The sequence below is a fragment of the Budorcas taxicolor genome, chromosome 3, assembly GCF_023091745.1.
Source record: "Budorcas taxicolor isolate Tak-1 chromosome 3, Takin1.1, whole genome shotgun sequence".
In the NCBI taxonomy this organism is placed as follows: Eukaryota; Metazoa; Chordata; class Mammalia; order Artiodactyla; family Bovidae; genus Budorcas; species Budorcas taxicolor.
This window is the reverse complement of record NC_068912.1, coordinates 2,609,596-2,621,637: the sequence shown is the minus strand read 5'-3', so window position 1 is coordinate 2,621,637 and position 12,042 is coordinate 2,609,596. Positions and strand designations below refer to the sequence as shown.

The 12,042-nt window shown below is 40.4% G+C and overlaps 1 protein-coding gene across 1 annotated transcript in view; it reads left to right on the top strand.

Moving 5' to 3' along the window:
- The window catches only part of LOC128044780 (flavin-containing monooxygenase 5-like), a 179,620-nt gene that overhangs the window by 124,824 nt on the left and 42,754 nt on the right, over positions 1 to 12,042 (top strand). The gene's annotated exons all lie outside the window — the stretch shown is intronic.

The window sequence follows — 12,042 nt, the reverse complement described above, 5'->3', positions numbered from 1 at the left end:
CACCACTACCAGGCGAGATTTATTCTAGGGATGCAAGTAAGTTTCAGTATCTCAAAATCAATCAACACTGATCGATATCACACAATATTAACAAAAGAAGGATGGAAATCACATGATTATCTCAACAGAAAAAGCATTTGAAAAAATTTCAAAGTTGTAACCTTTAAGACAGGAAATAAATGAGGCATTCTGCTTAGCTTTCTCACTGAGGAAAGAAAAAGATGAGGGAAGTTTCTGAGGATAGTCAGTCAAAGGAGCTATGAAAATCCATTTCCTTGTATACGTAAAATGGGTGAATTTTAAGACGTATAAATTATATCTCAATAAAGCTGTTTTTCAAAAAAAAAACCTATCCAGAAAGCCTTGTCAGAGCAGAGGGCAGGGAGAAACGAGCTATGAAGACAATGATAGATTTCAAGAAATATCTTTAAATTATCACTAACCTAACAATTTTAATGGAATTAAATTGCATAATTTACTTTTTTAAAATTTTGAACCACTAAATAACAGTTATATTTTTTCCTTTCCTAGCAAACCAATACACATCAGACAACTCCAAAATCCATTTTTCATAAGTATCCAGGACCTGATTGAGTTGTCCCCTAGTGATGTGCTGGAGCTGGTTCATACCAGCTCACAAGAGGCAGTTGTTAAATATTAAGGAATTTTGGTAAGCAGTTGTTAAACACAGGCATTAAAAGTTAAACTATATAAACTTGAAATTAAATTAAGCATATTAAAAAGCAAAATTAATAAATACTCCATACTCACCCTGTCCTGATTATTTTACTACTTTTATTTTCTATGCTCTTAAGATGATGATTATTATTTTTTGACTATACGTGGAATCTCAGTTCCCAGCCAGGGATGGAACCCACGACCCCTTCAGTGAAAGTGCAGAGTCTTAAATAGTGGACCACCAGAGAACTCCTGTATTTCTATTATACAGAAGAAAGCAGTCCGTGAAAGTGTCAAAAGAGTCTCAAGAGAAAAATAAAGAAGGGAGAAACAGGCTGCCTCTGCTATCTCTTAAGGCATACTTCCGAGATATTGAGATCAAGTTCCAGATCATCACAATAAGGCAATTCACATGATTTTTTTTGTTTCTCAGTGAATATTAAAGTTACATTTTTACTATACTGTAGTCTATTAAGTGTGTGATAGCATTATGTCTAAAACAACAAAGTTTATACCTCAGTTATATTTAATATAATACGAATATATTTAATATAATATTTAATTTAATATATTAATAATATTTAATATAGTTAATATAATGAAATAATATGTTATTGCTAAAAATTGCTAACCAACATCTAACAATGCAAGGTTGCCACAAAACTTGAATTTGTAAAAAAAACAGAGTATCTCCCTGTTGCTGCTGCTGCTGCTAAGTTGCTTCAGTTCGTGTCCAACTCTGTGCAACCCCACAGATGGCAGCCCACCAGGCTCCCATGTCCCTGAGATTCTCCAGGCAAGAACACTGGAGTGGGTTGCCATTTCCTTCTCCAATGCATGAAAGTGAAAAGTAAAAGTGAAGTCACTCAGTCGTGTCCGACTCTTAGTGACCCCATGGACCGCATCCTACCAGGCTTCTCCGTCTATAGGATTTTCGAGGCAAGAGCACTGGAGTAGGTTGCCATTGCCTTCTCCGATCTCCCTACAAGGTACAATAAACAAGGTGTGCTGTGATTCTGCCTCACTGTCGCTCTTATTGCTCATGGTGAACACACAGTCCCAGAGTGTATATCCCAAAGGTTAAACACTGGGTGTTAGCAATTAGCATCCCTCTAAGAGTTCACCCCAAAAAGTCTTGTACACCATGACCCAAGAAAGTCCTGTCACAAAACGCCCAGAACCCTCAGAAGATACGTTTCTGTTCTGTAATTTTGGCCTTTTTTAAATTCTCCCTCTCTGAAGAAAGAAATGGCATTATGCAGCCTGTAGGAGTCTGCTGAACTCATCCATTGTAGGTAGCAGTTGTTCATCCATCAGCTCTTCTCTTCTCTATGCTGAAAGACATTGAGCTCCAGTACAACCTACCCAACTTCCATCTGTTTCTTTTACTAATCCAGTCATTCTAATGGATATAATAATGGATCACAGATTTGTGACATCATTGCTTAGCTGTTTTTGTTACTTAACAATAAGTACCTTTAAGTTTTCAACAGATTGTAAATGTTCTGAAGTCTCCATGAATTATAAATGCAATTATCATACCAAATAGCCTCTTTGTCTAGGTGTCTCTTGAAACACGCTTTTGGTCTCTTTTGCACAATTTTCCGCTTTGGGGCCACTGGCTTTTGATCTTTGAAAATCCCCAGGGTTTGAAGGATAAGTTGAGGCATACTCATTAATTTCTTCCCTTGTTTCTACTTATTTAACTCAACACTCAAATCAGTGTCAAGCTCCATCTGTACCAGGAAGCCTCCCATAATCACCCAGCTCCGCCTTAAGCTATATGTGGGAAGCACATGAAAAAGAGGTAAAGAAAGTCTTTTTGATCTTTAGTTGGCTTGGTTTGAGTTTGTACACCAGGAATGGAGAATTTTCCTCTCTTGTAGCAGAGTTGCCTTTACTCTTGGTGGCAATGGAATTGAGTTGGCAACTATGTTTAAGGGCAAGCTCATTAATTTCCATAATTGATATGTATCTAAAAAGATAAGAAAAGCAAACTTCCAGAATAGATATATAAAATAACAAAAGTTAAATGTTATAAATTGAATACAGTTTTCCATTAAGGTATTCTATCATTAAGAAATTTTAATGCCCACAAGTCTTTGTCTCTTCCCTATTTTCTTTTTTAATTTTTCCATTGGATGGTCATTATGGGAGAAGATGGCAACACCGGCTCATTTACTTTTCAAAGAAGGAGAAAGTGAGGCAAGAAGAAGTGTGGGGTAATTTCCCCAAGGTCAAAAAAACTGATCAGTAGTAGAGTTAGGATGAGACTCTAAATGTACCTGATTCCAAAGCCCAGGTTCTTTAAAATATGATATAGGTATAGATATATATTGTACAAAAAAGATTCATATTTCTTCTAATAATCAGACCTGAATTTCCAAGATCTTCACATATTTCCCTAGTGATTCTACAAATAAGTGGGGCATATGAAGTCTTTCAGGCCTTGTTTTCTAGCTTATTGTTGGAATTTTACCACAGGATCTCTTTCTGGGGGTAATTTGGGGCCTTGTGACCCTTTACTGGGACATCCAGTATTTGTGCGGAGTCTGCCCTACCCAGAATGAACAGCAGAGGGAGCCATCAGCGCTCTCTCTCCCTCTCTCCTCCTCTCCCTCCCTCCCTCCCTCCCTCCCTCCCTCCCTCTCTCCCTCCCTCTCTCTCTCTCTCTCACTGCAAAGCAGGTGGCCGCAAGTTACTGCTGCCCTTCCTTCCAGGTTCAAAAACATCTTCCTCCAAAAGAATATTTATTTAAGGAGTCGGGGAGAGAGAAGGAGATGGGAGAGACTACTTAGACACTTCAGAGAGAAAAGCGCCGTGACCACCAGGGCTTGGAGCAGGGAAGCAGCATGTGGGAAAACAACAGTGTCTGCAAAAGTGGGTGTTTGCAGACACGGTGTCTGTATGCGGTGAGGACTGGCTTCAGACAGGATGCCTGTGTTAGCCACATCTGCCTCTCACTACTGAAGCTATCCTGGGGAAAGGGCTTAATTTACCTGAACCTCCGTTTTCCTCATCTGTCAGACAGCAATAATACCTGCCCTGCCAATTTCACAGGATTTGTTGCAAGGATTAAATAAGATACAAAGTGCATGCCAAGGGCACGCAGAAGAGGTAATGAAGGTAAGACACAGCATACACTGAGTGCTTATCGTGTGCCAGATCAGCGCTTTACATGTACAAACACACCTAACATGGTAACACAAGGGCCAGAGATAGGGAGAATTCATGGACCATCTGCTCTGCCAAGTGACCCAAATGAAAGCAGTGATGTACCATTTTTAATAAAAGTAAAAATAACCGACTTTGGAAATTGTCCTGTCATTAATTACGTGTATCTGTTACTTCATAGTTCTAAGTCATGTTTTCCTTTCAGGAAAATGAGAATAACAACACCTACTGTGATTCACAGATTGTGAGAGATCATCTAATTCTTGCCTCATCTTTCCCCATCTTCTTTTGCTGCAGGAGTTTCTTACACACTTGTTTATAGAACTGAGAACACCGTTCCAAACTCTGGAGTGCAGTCTCAGGCCCTACAATCTCATCCAAGGGAGGACCACAGCCAGGCAGATCCATAACCCCTTGTGGGGTCTAACAGAACTAATTCCTCAGCATATTCATTTCACTGCTTATATGAATCCCCAAACACTGCACACATCCCAAACCAAAACCTTCTTTTCAAAATATTTATATGTTAATATTTATTTGGCTGAGTCGGGTCTTAGTTATGGCACTTGAGATCTTCGATCTCCGTTGTGGCGTGCAGGATTTTTAGTTGCAGCATGTGGGATCTAGTTTCCTGACCAAGAATTAAACCCAGGCCCCCTGTGTTGGGAGCATGGAGTCTTGGCCACTGGACCACGAGGGGAGTCTCTCCAAAGCTTAATAACCAAGAAATTGTTTTGAAAGAATTAATGATTAGATTCAAAAGTGTATATTCTTATACTGAGCATCATTCACAATTGTATGAAAGTCTTGATTTCAAATAAGCTGCCTCCCTGTTGATTCACCCTCATTTCCCAACTTGTCATATTGGATGTTCTGATTTGCAGATTGAAAAATAAAGTCCTATTATTTTTTATAATTGGAAGCCCTTCTTTTGAAAAATTATATCTTAATAAGTAGAAATCACTTTAAGATTCAGTTCAGTTCAGTCGCTCAGTCATGTCTGACTCTTTGCGACCCCATGAATCACAGCACGCCAGGCCTCCCTGTCCATCACCAACTCCTGGAGTTCACTCAGACTCACGTCCATCAAATCAATGATGCCATCAAGCCATCTCATCCTCTGTCGTCCCCTTCTCCTCCTGCCCCCAATCCCTCCCAGCATTAGAGTCTTTTCCAATGAGTCAACTCTTCGCATCAGGTGGCCAACGTACTGGAGTTTCAGCTTTAGCATCATTCCTTCCAAAGAAACCCGAGGGCTGATCTCCTTCAGAATGGACTGGTTGGACCTCCTTGCATCCAAGGGACTCTCAAGAGTCTTCTCCAACACCACAGTTCAAAAGCATCAATTCTTCGGTGCTCAGCCTTCTTCACAGTCCAACTCTCACATCCATACATGACCACTGGAAAAACCATAGCCTTGACTAGATGGACCTTAGTCGGCAAAGTAATGTCTCCTCATTTGAATATGCTATCTAGGTTGGTCATAACTTTTCTTCCAAGGAGTAAGCGTCTTCTAATTTGATGGCTGCAGTCACCATCTGCAGTGATTTTGGAGCCCAAAAATATAAAGTCTGACACTGTTTCCACTGTTTCCCCATCTATTTCCCATGAAGTGATGGGACCAGATGCCATGATCTTCATTTTCTGAATGTTGAGCTTTAAGCCAACTTTTTCACTCTCCTCTTTCACTTTCATCAAGAGGCTTTTTAGTTCCTCTTCACTGTCTGCCATAAGGGTGGTGTCATTTGCATATCTGAGGTTATTGATATTTCTTCCGGCAATCTTGATTTCAGCTTGTGTTTCTTCCAGTCCAGCATTTCTCATGATGTACTCTGCATAGAAGTTAAATAAGCAGGGTGACAATATACAGCCTTGACGTACTCCTTTTCCTATTTGGAACCAGTCTGGTGTTCCATGTCCAGTTCTAACTGTTGCTTCCTGACCTGCATACAGATTTCTCAAGAGGCAGGTCAGGTGGTCTGGTATTCCCATCTCTTTAAGAATTTTCCATAGTTTATTGTGATCCACACAAGTCAAAGGCTTTGGCATAGTCAATAAAGCAGAAGTAGATGTTTTTCTGGAACTCTCTTGCTTTTTCCATGATCCAGAGGATGCTGGCAATTTGATCTCTGGTTCCTCTGCATTTCCTAAAACCAGCTTGAACATCTGGAAGTTCAGGCTTCACTGAAGCCTGGCTTGGAGAATTTTGAGTATTACTTTACTAGCATGTGAGATGAGTGCAATTGTGTGGTAGTTTGAGCATTCTTTGGCATTGCCTTTCTTTGGGATTGGAATGACAACTGACCTTTTCTACTCCTGTGGCCACTGCTGACTTTTCCAAATTTGCTGGCATATTGAGTGTAGCACTTTCACAGCATCGTCTTTCAGGATTTGAAAGAGCTCAACTGGAATTCCATCACCTCCACTAGCTTTGTTCGTAGTGATAATTTCTAAGGCCCACTTGACTTCCCATTCTAGGATGTCTGGCTCTAGATGAGTGATCACACCATCGTGATTATACAGGTCATGAAGATCTTTTTTGTACAGTTCTTCTGTGTATTCTTGCCACCTCTTCTTAATATCTTCTGCTTCTGTTAGGTCTATACCATTTCTGTCCTTTATCGAGCCCATCTTTGCATGAAATGTTCCCTTGGTATCTCTAATTTTCTTGAAGAGATCTCTAGTCTTTCCCATTCTGTTGTTTTCCTCTATTTCTTTGCATTGATCGCTGAAGAACGCTTTCTTATCTCTTCTTGCTATTCTTTGGAATTCTGCATTCAGATGCTTATATCTTTCCTTTTCTCCTTTGCTTTTCACTTCTGTTGTTTTCACCGCTATTTGTAAGACCTTCCCAGACAGCCATTTTACTTTTTTGCATTTCTTTTCCATGGGGATGGTCTTGATCCCTGTCTCCTGTACAATGTCACAAACCTCATTCCATAGTTCATCAGGCACTCTATCTATCAGATCTAGGCCCTGATATATATTTCTCACCTCCACTGTATAATCATAAGGGATTTGATTTAGGTCATACCTGAATGGTCTAGCAGTTTTCCCTACTTTCTTCAATTTGAGTCTGAATGTGGCAATAAGGAGTTCATGATCTGAGCCACAATCAGCTCCTGGTCTTGTTTTTGTTGACTGTATAGAGCTTCTCCATCTTTGGCTGCATAGAATATAATCAATCTGATTTCGGTGTTGACCATCTGGTGATGTCCATGTGTAGAGTCTTCTCTTGTGTTGTTGGAAGAGGGTGTTTGCTATGACCAGTGCATTTTCTTGGCAAAACTCTATTAGTCTTTGCCCTGCTGCATCCCGCATCCCAAAGCCAAATTTGCCTGTTACTCCAGGTATTACTTGACTTCCTACTTTTGCATCCAGTTCTTATAATGAAAAGGACATCTTTCTTGGGTGTTAGTTCTAGAAGGTCTTGTAGGTCTTCATAGAACCGTTCAACTTCAGCTTCTTCAGCGTTATTGGTTGGGGCATAGACTTGGATTACTGTGATATTGAATGGTTTGCTTTGCCACTTTAAGATTAATTGAGTCTATCTGTTAAGAAAAATTAGCCAAAGTTTGGAAAGAAGGCAGATGGAGAACGATGTGCCCTTCAGTGTCATGCTGGAAATTCGTCTCTCATTCCCTAGCAGATGGGCCTGTGTTTGACCTGCTGCTTACTATTGATTGGGACCAAGACTCTTTGAAGTTAGATAACTTGTAGATTTTCACCAGGGAGAATTGTAAACAATTTCTCTGCTATGGTAAAGTTAACCACAAAGTTATGGTTTTATCGCTCAGAATGATGGTAACTAGGTTTGCATCTAAAAGTCATGACATGCCAAAAATTTCTTGACTCCAGACTTTACCACTGATTTGCTTGTTAATGAATTTAATAACTCTTTGATGTTTATTCATTCCATATTTGTACACAAATATATTTTTTAACATTTTAAAGTTATTCTTTGACATCCCTCTCCTTTCCCTACTCTCTACCATTGCATCACAAATGGTAAAACAAAATTCTTGATCATGTATCACAAGCCAGAAGTGGCTGCAAAATACAAATAGTCTTACTCCTAACAACTGCCAGGAAAACAAAAATTACTCTATACTGAAATGAAATTTGCTACCTTTAGAACAAACAATCTAATAGATGTACAAGTAACTACTTTCCAAAGATCAGCTTGTCCTGTTAGCTGAGGGTATACTCTTCAGATCTACATTCTAGTGCATATATTGTGAGGCAGAGTTGCTCATGCTGTCTTAATCCATTCAACAGTAATTGACTGAGTGCGTACTACTTGCCAGGGACTATTCTGGCTGTTAGCAATGCAGCAATTAACAAAATAGACCAAGCCTATGCATCTATTCCAGGGGGAAAGCAGACAATAAATAAGTTAATATAAAGGTGGTCAGATAAGTATGGTGAAGAAAATAAAGCAGACTACAAGAGAAAGAAGACATGGGAAGTAGAAGGGGAAGTAGCGGTTTTCTAAATGGTTGTCGTGGAAGGTCTCATTTAGATGGTGACATTCAAATGGAGGCCTGGAGCCTTTTTAAAATATTCTAGGTGCTACATGGAGAACAGACTGTAGAGGACAAAAGTGAAAGCCTGACAACCAGCTATGAGGCTATCAGCTGTAACCTAGGTAACAGATGCTGGGGTTTATTTCAGGTGGAGGAGCAATGATGCTGGATATATTTTGAAGGTAGTGCCTACAGGATTTCCAAATGAATTAAAAGAAAAAAGACAGGAATCAAGAAAAACTTGCCTAGAAAAACTGTTAGACTGGAACTGTTACTCAACAAAATGAGAACTGTAGAAAAATAACTTGAGGGTAATATCAGGATTTTAAGTTTGGACTGATTTATTTTAAGATGCCTATTAAACAAACAAATAAATATTTCTGGTAGACAATTGAATGTGAGTTGCAGTTATGCTTCAAGCTGGAACATAAATGTGGGTCTCATCTTAACTGTGGGTATTTAAAGCCAGGGGCCAGTCTGAATAAGAAAATGAGTATAGAAAGAGATATCTGAGAAATGAGTTCTGAGGTATGCAATTGTTCAAAGCTGTAGCAGATAAAAACTGCAAAGAAATATGAGAAGAAGCAGTTAGTGAAATAAGAGAAAAATATCCTGAAAGAAGGGGATTCAAAAGAAAGACATACAAGAACTTAAACAGATACTTGTGTACCAGTCTTCATACCATCGTTTTTCACAATAGCCAAAAGATAGAGACAACCCAAATGTCCATCAACCGATGAATGGATAACAAAATTTGGTATATCTATTGAATGGAATATTATTCATTCTTAAAAAGCAAGGATCTGATACATGCTACAATATGGATGAAACTTGAAGACTTTACACTAAGTAAATAAACCAGGAACAAAAGGAAAAATTTATTATATGATTCTACTTAATTATCTAGGCAATAGAGACAAAAAGTTACCAGCAAATAAGGAAGGTGGTTATGGGAATTTGTTTTAATGACTACAGAATTTTTGTTTGGAATATGAAAAAGTTCTGCAAATGAACAGTGATGATGGTTTAACATGTAAATGCTTTTAATGTACCTGATTTATACACTTAAAATGGTAAATTTATGTTATGTATACTTTCAATTCAGTTCAGTCACTCAGTCGTGTCCAACTCTTTGTGACCCCATGAACCACATCATGCCTGGACTCCCTGTCTATCACCAAATCCTGGAATTTACCCAAACTCGTGTCCATTGAGTCAGTGATGCCATCAAACCGTCTCATCCTCTGTTGTCCCCTTCTCCTCCTGCCCTCAATCTTTCCCAGCATCAGGGTCTTTTCAAATGTGTCAGCTCTTTGCATCAGGTGGCCAAAGTATTGGACTTTCAGCTTCAACATCAGTCCTTCCAATGAATACCCAGAACTGATCTCCTTTAGGATGGACTGGTTGGGTCTCCTTGCAGTCCAAGGGACTGTCAAGAGGCTTCTCCAACACCACAAATTCAAAAGCATCAATTCTTCGGTGCTCAGCTTTCTTCACAGTCCAACTCTCACATCCATACATGACCACTGGAAAAACCATAGCCTTGACTAGATGGACCTTTGTTGACAAAGTAATGTCTCTGCTTTTTAATATGCTATCTAGGTTGGTCATAACTTTCCTTCCAAGGAGCAAATGTCTTTTAATTTCATGGCTGCAATCACCATCTGCAGTGATTTTGAAGCCCAGAAAATTAAGTCTGACACTGTTTCCCCATCTATTTGCCATGAAGTGATGGGACAGGATGCCATGATTTTCGTTTTCTCAGCGTTGAACTTTAAGCCAACTTTTTCACTCTCCGCTTTCACTTTCATCAAGAGGCTCTTTACTTCTTCTTCACTTTCTGCCATAAGGGTGGTGTCATCTGCATATCTGAGATTATTGATATTTCTCCTGGCAATCTTGCTTCCAGCTTCTGCTTCATCCAGCCCAGCATTTTTCATGATGTACTCTGCATAGAAGTTAAATAAGCAGGATGACAATATACAGCCTTGACGCACTCCTTTTCCTATTTGGAGCCAGTCTGTTGTTCCATGTCCAGTATTAACTGTTGCTTCCTGATCTGCATACAGGTTTCTCAAGAGGCAGATCAGGTGGTCTGGTATTCCCATCTCTTTAAGAATTTTCCAGTTTATTGTGATCCACCCAGTCAAAGACGTTGGCATAGTCAATAAAGCAGAAGTAGATGTTTTTCTGGAACTCTCTTGCTTTTTCCATGATCCAGCAATCTAGTTCCTCTGCCTTTTCTAAAACCAGCTTGAACATCTGGAAGTTCATGGTTCATGTATTGCTGAAGCCTGACCTGGAGAACTTTGAGCATTACTTTCCTAGCATGTGAGATGAGTGCAACCATGCAGTAGTTTGAGCATTCTTTGGCATTGCCTTTCTTTGGGATTGGAATAAAAACTGACCTTTTCCAGTCCTGTGGCCACTGTTGAGTTTTCCAAATTTGCTGGCATATTGAGTGCAGCACTTTCACAGCATCATCTTTCAGGATTTGAAATAGCTCAGCTGGAATTCCATCACTTCCACTAGCGTTGTTCACAGTGATGCTTCCTAAGGCCCACTTGACTTCCCATTCCAGGATGTCTGGCTCTAGGTGAGTGATCACACCATCGTGGTTATCAGGAGCGGCAGCTGCAACGGCGCTGGAGCGGCCGAGAGGAGCTACCCCCCATCCAAGCTCAGGGGCGGCAGGCAAAAGGAGATATCCCATGCCCAGGGTAAGGAGCAGCGGCTGCACTTTGCTGGACCAGCTGTGAAGTGATACCCTGTGGGGCCCTATGTGGGAAACCTTAAAAAAAAGGGGGGGCTAGCTCTTGCGGTTGGAAGCCAAGATGGCGTCTGGCGGAAGAGATAGGAGGTGGTCTATGTTAAAGCTTTTGATTGGCTCTCTTGACTTCCGTACATGTGGACAGTGTGTGATTACCATAGACTCCTGTTAAGCTCATGACGACTTGACCTTATATGCATATTATAATTTGACCTTTAACGTGATTGGTGCAATTATGGGAGGTCCCTCGCAGAACCCCCTTGCTTGCCTATATAAACCAAGAGTTCGTGGCAATAAAGTGGAACTGCTCAGACGGAAGGCCCGTCGAGTCTGATTTTTTCTCGCTCGCGGAGGGGCTGGGTTGGCGGACAGCAGGCTCACCTCTCCTCACCTCTTCTGGGGACCCCTCGGCTTTGCTGAGGGAAGTTCCACTGCCTCTCTCTTTCTGCGGAGCGCCCCCTGCAATACCCCAAGTCCAAAGTAAGAGAAACCCAAGTAATACGGTAGGTGCTGAGAGAGGACATCAGAGGGCAGGCAGACTTAAACTACAATCACAGAAAACTAGCCAATCTGATCACCCGGACCACAGCTTGTCTAACTCAGTGAAACTAAGCCACGCCATGCGGGGCCACCAAAGACGGGAGGGTCAGGGTGGAGAGGTCTGACAGAATGTGGTCCACTGGAGAAGGGAATGGCAAACCACTTCAGTATTCTTGCCTTGAGAACCCCATGAACAGTATGTATAATTTACCATAATTTAAATATATATATAATATATATATAATTACAAACAACTTTGTCAAATGCTGCTAATTAGTTGAGTTTATAAGCTATCTATTATACACTGAAGCACCTCAAAACTTAGTGACTTACCCATTTTCTGCTTATGATTCT